The sequence below is a fragment of the Conger conger genome, chromosome 10 (assembly GCF_963514075.1).
Source record: "Conger conger chromosome 10, fConCon1.1, whole genome shotgun sequence".
Taxonomy (NCBI): domain Eukaryota; kingdom Metazoa; phylum Chordata; class Actinopteri; order Anguilliformes; family Congridae; genus Conger; species Conger conger.
The window spans coordinates 29,971,345-29,983,500 of NC_083769.1; the positions used below are offsets into that span (position 1 = coordinate 29,971,345).

At 41.4% G+C, this 12,156-nt stretch overlaps 1 protein-coding gene across 3 annotated transcripts in view; it reads right to left on the minus strand.

Annotated features, from left to right (window-relative positions):
• Window positions 1–7,692, minus strand: part of ncoa3 (nuclear receptor coactivator 3) — a 54,259-nt gene extending 46,567 nt beyond the window's left edge. For 2 of the 3 annotated variants that reach the window (XM_061258212.1, XM_061258209.1), the window contains exon 1: window positions 7,618–7,688. The gene's annotated coding sequence lies outside the window, so the exon portion shown is untranslated. Of the gene's footprint in view, window positions 1–7,617 lie in introns of all 3 variants that reach the window. The other variant, XM_061258211.1, reaches the window with a different exon arrangement.
• Window positions 7,693–12,156: the final 4,464 nt, after the last annotated feature.

Genomic DNA, 12,156 nt, shown 5'->3' on the forward strand with positions numbered 1-12,156 from the left:
CCCCCGCAGAAGGAGGGCCTCTCCACCGAAGGCCAGTGTCACTCGAGACACTCCAGTCCAAGCACAGGGGCGGGGCAGCCGGGCCAAATACAACAAGGTGGTCACGTAACGGCTGCGAAGTTCAGACAGAGTTGAAACGCTCGCTCGCTCGCATCTGGTAACGTTTATCGCTGCTCCAAACCTTTAAAAAAAAAAAAAAAAAATGAGCGAGAGACGGGCTCCTAAACAATCCACACACACATAAACGAGCCGCAGTCTTTTACAATGGAGAAGGAATAAAAGCAGTGCCCCTCACTCCCACAGTCTCATTCTGGTGGTCCTATTTAACAAGCACTTCTGAGCCAGAGTCAAGAAGCCAGCATAAGCTGGGGCCCCACTTCTTTCCCCTCGCTGGGACCGTTCCCCTGTAAAACACGTCACTTTTCAGCCATTAACTGCTTTCAACTCCGCAATCTTCTCCATCTGTGTTATTAAGGCTTCAGTCTTGGGCTGAAGAAATAGATGAATATTCAGATATGCTCTGTCCAAATCCACTAGACAGACATGATACCAGAAACTAACTTCTGTGTTGAATCTTCTTTTTTTTTTTTGTTAAAGAAACAGAAGCACAGTGGAGAGATACAGGCAGGGGGGCCTGGGGCAGTCTTGAAGCTTCATAAAACCGAAAACAGTTTTCCCACATAAAGAACAGCTCAACCATTTCCTGACAAAGGAAAACAGTACAATACTTTGGGTATATGGGTATTTGAAATTAAATCAATAACAGTATCAGTACCAACGGCCAAGAGAAAACTCAGTTAGCTTTCACAATCCTGTCTAAACCTGGATTTCTTTTAACAAGGCAACCTCTTGTCAGTTCCTAAGGACATGGCAACAGTCTCTCAGACGAGTTAAATATTTTATCAGCTGGCATGAAAACCCCCCCCCCCGAAGGACAGGTTTTTCTTTTGTTTGTTTCTTTATTGAGGAAGGGGGTCTCATATTCTCCTGCACCGATGCTGATCAGCTGCTTGGGATTGGTTGTTACTTTGAAGTTGTTTTCCCTCTCGCTGCGTGTGCATCGTGTGCGCACTGTCAAGTGCAGACACAGTTCAGCGTTGCTGGATGAACGACCTTGAGCCAGCATGCAGCACTGCGTTGCCTTGGCAACGTCGCTTCACACAACCAGTAACAGCTGGATACTACGCACTCCCAGAATTTAAGCGGGAGCAGCCACATTTTACACACACACACACACACACACACACACACACACACACACACACACACACACACACACACACACACACACACACACACACACACACACACACACACACACACACACACACACACACACACACACACACACACACACAGCTGTCCAACCAAAAATCATGCTGGCTAAGCACCCCCTAAAATTAACCATGATATATTGAGGGCATACCGCAGCAGCGTTCACGCACACTGAGAAAAGAGATGCAATACACTTCCTGCACAGGCTCTCAAATCAGGACCTTGAACTTGAAGTCTGCTGACTTGCACACCACGACTACGCTACCTATTCGCAAGCTGCTTTTGTCAATACTCATTCCATTTCTTCACTGAACATATTAATTAAGCGCCAGCCAATCAAGTTGAAGCAAGGCAGGACAGAGGTGAGACGCCTCCAGTGATTGAACACTTGCCTGTGGGATATGCAACAAATTGGTTCAACTTGACAGAGGCAGGCAAGTCTTTCCTAGATGTCACAGAATGAATTTACGACGGAGACCATCTGGAAACCATTGCAGGCCTAGCTGGTGGTGGTTGTCAACAGCACAACACCAGAGCAAAGGAATGCGTCTATCCCCCTGTTCTTCACTGGACAGAAGGGGCCGCATTTCCCATCTCTCCAATGGCTGGTGATGGGGGGTGAATGGTCTATGAACTGAGAAGAGGACCAGCCCTGGATACAGGTGCGAGGTTATGCTCCTGGTGAAGAGCCCTTTGTAGCAGGGGCAAGACAATACGCTTCAAAGCACAGATCTGCCATCGCTGTAGCACTGAGCTGCATCAACTACTGATGTCTGTTTGCTTTACTGTCTGTGTGTACACAGACCGTTTTCATTCACTCTGCGCAAACCGTTCCTGAAAATGAATGGTTGCCTTTCATGTCAAAGCAGGAAAAAGGGAGAGGATTTGTATCAAATAAACAGAAATCACTAAAAAACTAACCATACATTACCTGATTTGCATAGCTGGTCTCTCAAAATAAAACGGTTTAAGCACTCAAATACTTCTGCCACAGAGCTGCATGATGGCGCTCCTGCCGGGAACATTTAAAACCTGTTTACTGAGAACAATCACTCACCCTCACAGTCAAACAAAGTAACAAACGTCCTTTTGAAGTGTTGCAAACTCACTCCTTGTGTGAACACCCTCCCCCCTCCTGCCGGCCAATTGCCTCGGCAGAAAATTTCAATTAAGAGACAAGCATGCTTTCGTTTCAACTCAAGTCTCATTCAGTCACCTCGTAGAGTCACTGGCTTTCACCTAGGGCAATTCATCTTACACCAAACAAACAGCCACCCCTGACCTGACGCCATGGGAAAAGAATGCAATTCATCCCAGCATCAATGAGAAAAGTGTTCCGACAGCGCTGGAGACCACCATTAGATAAACCGCTTGGCCTGACGAGTCAAAGCAAAGTGAAGCAACAAGTTCCCTCAAAAACAGGAGATTCATTCACTATGACAAAATGGACAGACATTGGCTAAACCTAAACTTTTAGCCAAGTTAAAGAGCTACCATTAGATTTAAAGTACGAGTGCTGCACTTGGTACAAGTTTGAATAATTTCATGGAGAGCTCCACAAAAGCTTGAAGATGTCTGGTTTACTCACTGTGAGTACAGAAAGGGACAGAAATAGGCAAAATGGGGTTCACCTCAGCCATGCTAGTATCACTCCACTTTCCTAACCAATAGAAATCTGTGTTACTGAGGTAAAAGTGTTACAAAGCATTCAGGAGCAAAGGGTGAGGTCACGCAAGCCTCCAAGCTTTTTGGCAGCAAGAAAACATCCATGCCACAGAATCAGTGGCATTCCCTTATTAAAGAAATAAAATAAAGATTGGTCCTGAAAGGCCTTTAGTTTAATTACACAATCCCGAAAACAATGGTGCATCGGGGCGGTCGCCTTCGACTTGTTATGAGAATGCTCAATGGAGGAGGAGAGAGAATAAAAGATTTTCTCCTGTGAAATCAATGAAACTCACTGAAGATTAATTCATTTTTAATGCATACTGACATGTTGTAGAGAGGCCCCCCTTCTCTCTCCCACGCAAACAGAACAACAGGTCGCCCCTTCGCCTCATGGGTTGGGTGAGGTGGAGGACAGTGTGAGGGGGGACTTAGCACCCACAGACAGGAGGGGGCGAGAGGGGCCGCATTCTAAAAACGGGGACATGGCAGACACTGCGAACCATCTCCCCTCCCAGCACCTCTGTCCAGAACAGTCGCCCACCGATGACTGCAACAAGGACCAGCAAACCAGCACCCCCACCCCACTATCCGCAGTGCACACCCCCACCCCCGGAAAGGTTCTCTTCTGCAAACATGATGCATCACTGTCAGCCCAGGTCTTCATCCATTCAGCCCCCACGTGTGTGCTTGGGAGCCTGGCCGCAGTGCTCCGCAAATTAGGACTGCTCCACATTCATGAAATAAACCAACAAAAACAACCAAAACTGTTCAGAGAGATCAACTCTAAAAGATCTCACTCTCATGGAAATCTGTTGCAGGTCATCCAAAAGGGCCCTTTGCTTTAACACTGCAAGCCAGACAAGCCCACATACTTACTTTTCTTTTCACACCACTTCAAAAGCCACACATAGCTGCGCTGCACGCACCACACACAAACAAGCACAAGACTAAACAAATACGTTTATAGTGAAGTCATCTGGGTGATGGAGTGGGGGACAATACTAGTAGTGCACTTCTTTCCGCACTGATGAAATGTCTTCATACACACTAAGTTATTGGAGTGAATTTAATTTCTGCTACAATTTACACATAGTTCCCTAGTGATTAAAAGTTGCCAATGGCACCTTTTTAAACTCAGGATTTCAGTGGCTGTACCCTAGGCTGAGAAGAACGAATGAAGACAGAGCACTTCTGCCACTCCCCTAATTCAGGATAGGCAAAGAGCCTGGAGAGGCTAGGCTTCCATAACAGTGCCAAATAAAACCTCTTCAACCCAAATTAGAATCATAAAATGGCAATAGAGTCATTACTGTGTCATTAAACAACAGGTGCTGATAGTCCTGCGATAGCACTCATGGCGCTTTTCATCCCAGCTTGCTGGCAGAGGGTCCCACTTCACGGTAAATGCATGATGCTGACGTTCCCAAACACAGACAGGTTGTCTTTTCCTCCGCAATGCAGCTTGCAAACATCTGTCGAAGAGGTGAGGGAGTGGATGGAGGGGTACCACATAAGGGCTTTTACTCCATTCACCTGCCTCCCGTGACTAGCAGTTAGTGTCACCCTGCAACATTTAGACACTAAAGTGCCAGTCCCACTTCCATTCTGTCAAAGACCATAGTAACAGGCTAGTCTCATGACTGCAGAGAGACCAGCGTGAGAATATTCTGACTGTTTTAACAAACTACATCCCCACAACATTGGGATTATGGTCTGTGTTACCAAGTCAGCTAATTTCCAAGTATACAGACGTTAAAATGTTTCAAAATTTGCCATTTAAAATGTTGTTCTTTCACTTCACAAACATTAACTGCAGTGTCATAAGACAGAAAAATAAATTGAGCGATGAGCTCCATCTTACCTGGCCTGCACATACTTGCCAATCAAGGGTTTGTGAAGAATGTGTTACCCAACATGAAATGGTGAGCTCAGCAATATAACTGTTGTGACACCAAGTGTGGATCCCAGAAACCAATACAAATGAAAATATACAGAACTGCATCTTTTGACCAGTGTCAAAGAATAGCTGGTCAAACTCAAAAACAAGGCAAGCACATGCATTACCTTAATATCAACCTGTTGATTTGGTAAATATGGGAACGGACAGCTGGGGTAGAAGGTTACTAGAATGTTACTTAGTTTTTTGTTTTGTTTTGTTTTTCTGAGATGAGTGAAACACAATGCCTCCCAGATGCGGAAGAAGGTGTTTCAAACTTAATTTAGTAATAGCAAGCCAGTGTGTCAAACAAAGGATTTATAGTCCAGATACCACATGGCCAGGAAGATAAGAGACTTGCACATCATTACAGCAAAGCTGAGAATCCAGACACCATCAGTAAATCAAAGAGAAAACCAAGAGGATGTAATAACTGTTACTCACAAGCAAAGGGGGGGGGGGGGGGGGTATTTTAACTAAAATAGTTCATTTCCGCTTTGAAACCCTACCAGTGTAATCACCTGTGGAGTTTTCATTATATCAGGCGTTTAGCTTCTCACAAGACAAGCCATATGGGTCATGTTCATACCATATATATATATATATATATATATATGTATATATAAAATGCATACACCCACACAGTTATATATTTTGTGGCTTAATTCAAAATATTAGCTAGAATAGATTGCCTATACCCTTAAATTCCACTGTCAATTATTAATTCAGTTTAAAAGGATCATATTAACACACACACACACACACACACACACACACACACACACACACACACACACACACACACTTCTACTGTATTCCAATGTGGGGTCCCAGGTGTGTCAACACAAATCTATTATAATATCTTCAGCCGGAATACGAGAACTCGAGCAACGCACGTTTTCGGGGAGCAAACATCTTCCAACAGGAAATAGTAAATATTTTTCCCATTGTCACATGTAACCGTTCTGTCAGTAAACTAAGCCGTAACAGTGGGTTGGCGACTGTCGTACAGAAAGCAGTGCGTCAAAAAGACTACTGAGACAGTTTAGCAAACAAATATCCACTGGGTTAGCCATCTTAACTAACCAGCTGATATTCACAACAAGCTGAGATAACGTTTGCTCAATCGTCTCCTTTCACGTCGGCACACAGCATAACTCGTTCTTCCAGCGTGTGCCTATTATTGGTCTCAATGTGGTTTCATAGGTCGGAACTATTTCAAATCGTTTAGCTAAAGTTACTGATTTACTTGTATAAAAAAATGGGCCAACACTGGAAAAGCAGAGCCGATTAAAAGTCTTCGCCCGTTGCAAAAAAAAGAAAAGAAAAAAAGATCTCATACAAATTTATGTAAAGTTACCCAGGGTTAAAGCGAATTCAAACATAGGCTACCTTAGCTCGACATCATACAAGTCAAAGCTCGCAATGTCATCGAGAACTACATATCCATCCTTACTTAATTTAGCCTAATCTAGTCTAGTCTAAACATTTAGCTAAAAATGTTCGCTAATTTACCTAGTAACCGCTAGGAAATATAGTAGATATCCTTTTAATATTGAACATGTCAACTAGCTAACTTATTACATAACTAGCGTTATGCATCGTACCTTGAATCAATGGACCTTTGCACAGTTATAAAATTAAACTGTAAACCAGTAAATCGTTAGCTGACATAAGCTAGCCGAGCGCTAGGTATACATCTTGCTGGTGATCCGAAGTCTGCTGCTAACTTGACCTGCTACTTTCGCAGCGTGCACCCGACACCGTTTAAGCAGGTAAATTATCGGATTGGCAAACGTAGAACACCAATACCTAACCAATTTCCCTCAGCAGAATATGACTCTTAAGCTAGAATTTACCTAGTTAATCAAATAACTGATCCGAAGTCCACTCACATTTCTTTTATCTAAGACTTCACATTGGAATTTAACATAATTAACACTGTTAGTAAATTAAAGTTTCCAAAACCATCGTATGGCATATCAATATGATGACAAGCAATAGGTGGTTTTCACCTCAAAATCTTGTGCATATTGTAATACCACAAACTCTTCATTAATATGAGCAAATCGGTGTTGAAACGTGGTATTATTTTAAGACTCACAGTAAAAGTGTGTAAACGGGGGAGGGGTAACAGTTAGCTATTTAACTCGCTAGTATAGTAGCCAACACGACTGAATAAAGATAGCTAGCAGGCTAACTGTCTGAAAGCAACATGTCCTAAGTTAACGTCACAAGTCTGCAAAATCTATTCTAAAATTCAAATAACTAAATTTATCCAGATTTTTTACAAGTTAAGATGGGGCACTGTCCGATTAAGTAAACGCTATAATTTCAGCTAACTAAAACACAAACAGTAAGTTAACGTTACACGGTTTCCTTCATGCAAACTTCACAAAATAGAATTTAAAAAATTAGCAAAACATGCATTTTGCACCATAGCAATTGAAATTAACATACAATCAATGTGGGGAAAACACCTCTATATGCCGTTCAAATTCAACTCCGTTTTGCAGACCCATACAAAGTAGTTGACAAATTCTTCACCCTCAAAATAAACGAGCATGTACGGCACTATAGAATGGGTTGTGCTATGTACGGGTGTTAAGCCCAAAAGAACATCTGCGAAAATTCAGTCAGAATTTTCGTCATCTCCAGTCATGAGTAATAACATCATGCACTAAAGCTAGCCTCGTGGAAAATATATTTTACAGAAAAAAAATTAGCGGCAAACTCACCAATTCTAACGTATTCCTTTCAGAACACCAGTTTCTTTTTTTTCCACGATTAACTCTCCGCCATCTTCAGCCCTGTGTTTGTTTAAATGGGAAACACTCCCTTAGCGCAAGAAGCCAGTTTGTGCCTGAGCGACATGGTTTCTGGGTAAAGTAGTTATTTAAAGCACACGTTGTGCTTGTATGTACTGAAAAACCTCTTCAAAAAGGACTACAATTACATGAATGCCCCTAGCAAAGAAACAGAGCTCGAGTGGAGATGGTTAGCAGCAACAATATAACAGCAAAAATGCTACTGCGTTTATTTTTAGCTAACCTGAGAGGCACTCTGGAGATTACCATGAACCTGTCTGGCGCAAATGTCTGAATTTCTTTATTGCATTGTCTGTTCAGGATTTAATGCAGAGATTTACATTTGTTTAAGGTAGGGGTGGGATTAAGGGGATTGGGATGAAGTTTAAAAGAATAGAGTGTTAGGTGTCGTTTGATTTTTTAAATTGCAGCTTCACCTTTAATATTCATTAATATTAAACGATCTTTTCAATGCTAACCGAAAACCTGATTACGCATATTTCATTGTTGCTATCTGCATGCAGCAAGGGTAACGAGTTTTATTTTTAATTATTCTTAATCGATTCAAACTATTTGAGAGATCATAATAAAAAACAATAATGTATTTAACAGTGTTAAATCTGAGAGAAGCTCAGATTGGAAAAAACAAATAGGTCAAGTCAGAATACGCTTTTCCATATGTTTTTTTTTCAACCCAGTTATTTTCTTTAGTGCTACACTTAATATCAGACATTGCATATCGACATTATTTGCTGCTTTACGATCCCTCGCATAACAAATAAACAAAAGAAACCTTTCGATTTCAAGCGCATATGTTCCGATTACCGACACATCACTGTAAACAATTTAAACCTAACACAATCCAAATCAAGCACCAGTGGTATAGACAATTGAGTGTTCATGTCACCACATGTACGTACCAGACTATAGCGCTATAAGGTTTGGTATATTGTTCTGTTTTCCTGTTTCCTCTTTTCCATCAGCATAATTTTAATAAATTACCACTGAGTCTGCTGTGACACCATCTACGTACAAATCCCTTCCTTGATTAAGTTGGGAGAGAAATTATACAGTGCCTTATTTCTTATGCATGATTTCCATATGTAAGATTCATATGGAAGGCTTTGGTCACTATGGCAGTTATGTTTAAAGCTGAGGATCCTGGAGCCTGGGACACAGCTGGCACCTGTCTTCCTTCCAAGAGGAGCTTGTGGTAGAGAGCACCAAACTGGTCTCCATGGTGATCTCAGGCACACCAGTGTAGGATTTCAACTGATCTAGAGAGGGATACAGTGCTAAAGAGAGAGGGAGGGAGGGAGGGTGAGGGGGGAAGGGGAGAGGAATGGTTGGACAGAAGATAACAACACTTGCAGCCTCTTGCCCTGGTGTACAATACTACAATTTCCAAAAACACTTCAACAAGGACCTTGACAGTAAAAATAGACCAAGCTAGGTAAAAGGCAGAAGGCTGAACACGTGGATATTTATGAATTTATTTTTTAAAAGTACTTGAAAATAAGTGCTGTAAAATGGTGACGTTTGTTGCTCTAGAATTCATGTTTTAGCAGGAGCTAAGCTACACGTATCTAAACATGCCTTTTACTGCAGTTGAACAAACAACTTGTTCTAAATATGTATGTGAGCATGGGTTCCAAATCAATTACTTATTTCTAAAGTGATATACAGTATATAAACTCAGTGAGCACTTTATTAGGTATTAGGTTTTTTTTTTTAACTTATTGGTCTGTAGGCTATCTACTTAGAGGTTTGATGCATTGTGTTCAGAGATGCTCTTCTGCATACCACTGTTGTAATGCATGGCTATTTGCATTACTGTCACCTTCCTGTCAGCTTCAATTAGTCTGGCCCTTCTCCTCTGACCTCTCTCATTAACAACGTGTTTTTGCCTACAGAACTGCTGCTCACTGGATGTTTTTTGTTTTCCGCACCATTCTCTGAAAACTCGAGGGACTGTTGTGTGTGAAAATCCCAGGAGCAGTTTCTGAGATCCTCAAACCACCCTGTCTGTCATCGACAATCATTCCATGGTCAAAGTCACTTAGATAACATTTCTTCGCCATTTTGACATTTGGTCTCAACAACAACAGAACCTCTTGACTATGTCTGCATGGTTTTATTCATTTAGTTGCTGCCACATGATCGACTGATTAAATATTTGCTAAAGATATAACTTTGTTAAAGATATTTATTTTCAGTAAAATGCATTCATTTACAAAGCCACCATATTGATCAAGCCAAAATTCTGTACAATACTATTAAAAATCAGCAAGTATTTAGTAACTTGGCATATGATGTAGTGCAGGTCACAAATGTTTATTGGTTATTGGTGGAATTTATGCATTCATGAAATAATTGAATCATTTTCAGATGGGGCACTTGGTCATGATACACCAGTGACCACAAAACATTTAAGAGTAACTCATTTTCATTGATTACATTTGATCAAGTTTCTGTCCTCAAGTCGCTCCTTTGCATTCCACAGAGATCTGATGGAACTCTGTTTGTGTCCCTTCCCCCTCCTCACATAATGCAGTTAGTCCTGACTGACCATTGTTGATAAGTATGAGTGCTTTTGTCTATCACTTAAATTGGAAAGATGAAGAAATAATCCCCTACATTGCTGTATCTATATGCCAGATATCTACCTGCAGGGGAAAAACCAAGGGTCTCCATACATGAAACTCGCAGCGAAAAATGCAGCCTGACGAGGGTATGTTGGTGTGGTTGCAGTCTGCCTGAAATGAACATCTTATTTACAAAATCTATGGCTCATTACGCAGTCAGTGACTGGGACTGCCTAGGAACTGCATTTTTAGATCTGAAAGGAGCACTGTGATGCTTTTTTAAGTTGAGCTTATTTGGTTGTGTGTACGCATTTTTAAAAATCACCATTAGTGTAGCGGTTTCCCAAATATGGGGCGAAACTTCTCAAAACAAATACCTCCAGTGACGTCACTGGACGTGTTTGACTTGAATCTCCAGCCTGTGTTACCCAGAAGGTATCGGGCTCTCAAACTCCACCCTTGAAAGTAGAGACTGGTTTATGGACGGCCACCCCTCCAGGCAATCACATGACACATGACACTAAAATATGGTAACATTAGCATAGATATCACGGAACCTACCTTGGTTAGCCTGAGCAATACCAGGACAGCTCTGACTTTGCCCAGTTGAACTCTGACCGCAAACTGGACATTTTGATACCAAAATATTTGAACAGTGCCTTCTCATGAGTGTGATATAAGCAGTGTGACAACCATCCCCGGTCTCCCCTACATATTCCAGCTGTGGCGGCTATTGTCATTTGAATGAAATGCGAGATGTAACGTTGCAATAAGCTTGACTATTGTCGGGAATGGAAACGTTGTGTCAGAAACATTATATATTTTATTTCTCCCAGAAGCGCAATTATTTGTATGGCTTACTGTTTGTCACAGAATTATTTCTCTGTTTATTTTCTGTCATTGTTTTGGAGGATAACTAAAGCAAACAAACACACAACCCTGTTTTTATTTCAGCAATGCCGGTTCAGCATGCTCTGTTTCTATGTTCTGTTAAAGGGAAAAAGCATGTCTTTCCACAACGGACAAAAGTGATTAAAAGCAGCATATCAATGCATTCAGCCTACTCATATTCTTTTTTACTAGCAGCAACAATTTTTTGAAACTTCAAAGGCTTGTTACTGTCACTATGGTTGAGCATGTTATTCCAGTGACTTCCCACAGTTTCCCATGAAATATTGGTTAATTTCATAAATTATTTTCTAAATATTTTCAGTGAAAAACACCCAGCCATAATTATTACTTGGCTGCAATCATTAATGAATATTTAATATTAATAATCTGTTTGGTGATTTCTTGGAGCTGAAAGTGTGATTTTTGTTGCAAAGATTATTTTAAGTTATTTCAACATTCGGAGCCTGTGTCTCCGTCTTGCTTGTCCCTCGATTTACACCTGCTATTTAGAGGCAGATAAATTGACCCTTGTTAATTGCGTGAACTTTAGTAAATTCAACAGAATATATAATCAGCCACACATTTTATCTCTTCATTTGCACAATCTACCTTTAAATGCATATGCATTAAGGAGAGAAGCACAGCTTGCCTACCTCACTGCAGTTTGGTACATGCAACGCATTTTCCTGGGCAGAATGTGTCATGTGCGCCTGAATATTATCGGCAAAGGCTTAGTAAATCTGGCCCCAACAGTTTTATCTGCCCTCTCCACAACCTCTGGCCAAACCCCCTACCCCACCCCCACAGTGCTATGGGATTCACATGGGATTTGTTTACTGAAAGCACTTGCCTTCACAGTGTTAGGTTACCAGGTGAGCAGCACATGATCTCAGCAGTAAGATTCTTGGGCATACAACAGCAAAACCTCCACTAGTTATGGGGTGCTCAATGCTCATTATAAAGGAAACATGTAAAGGGAAAAGATTAAATTGTG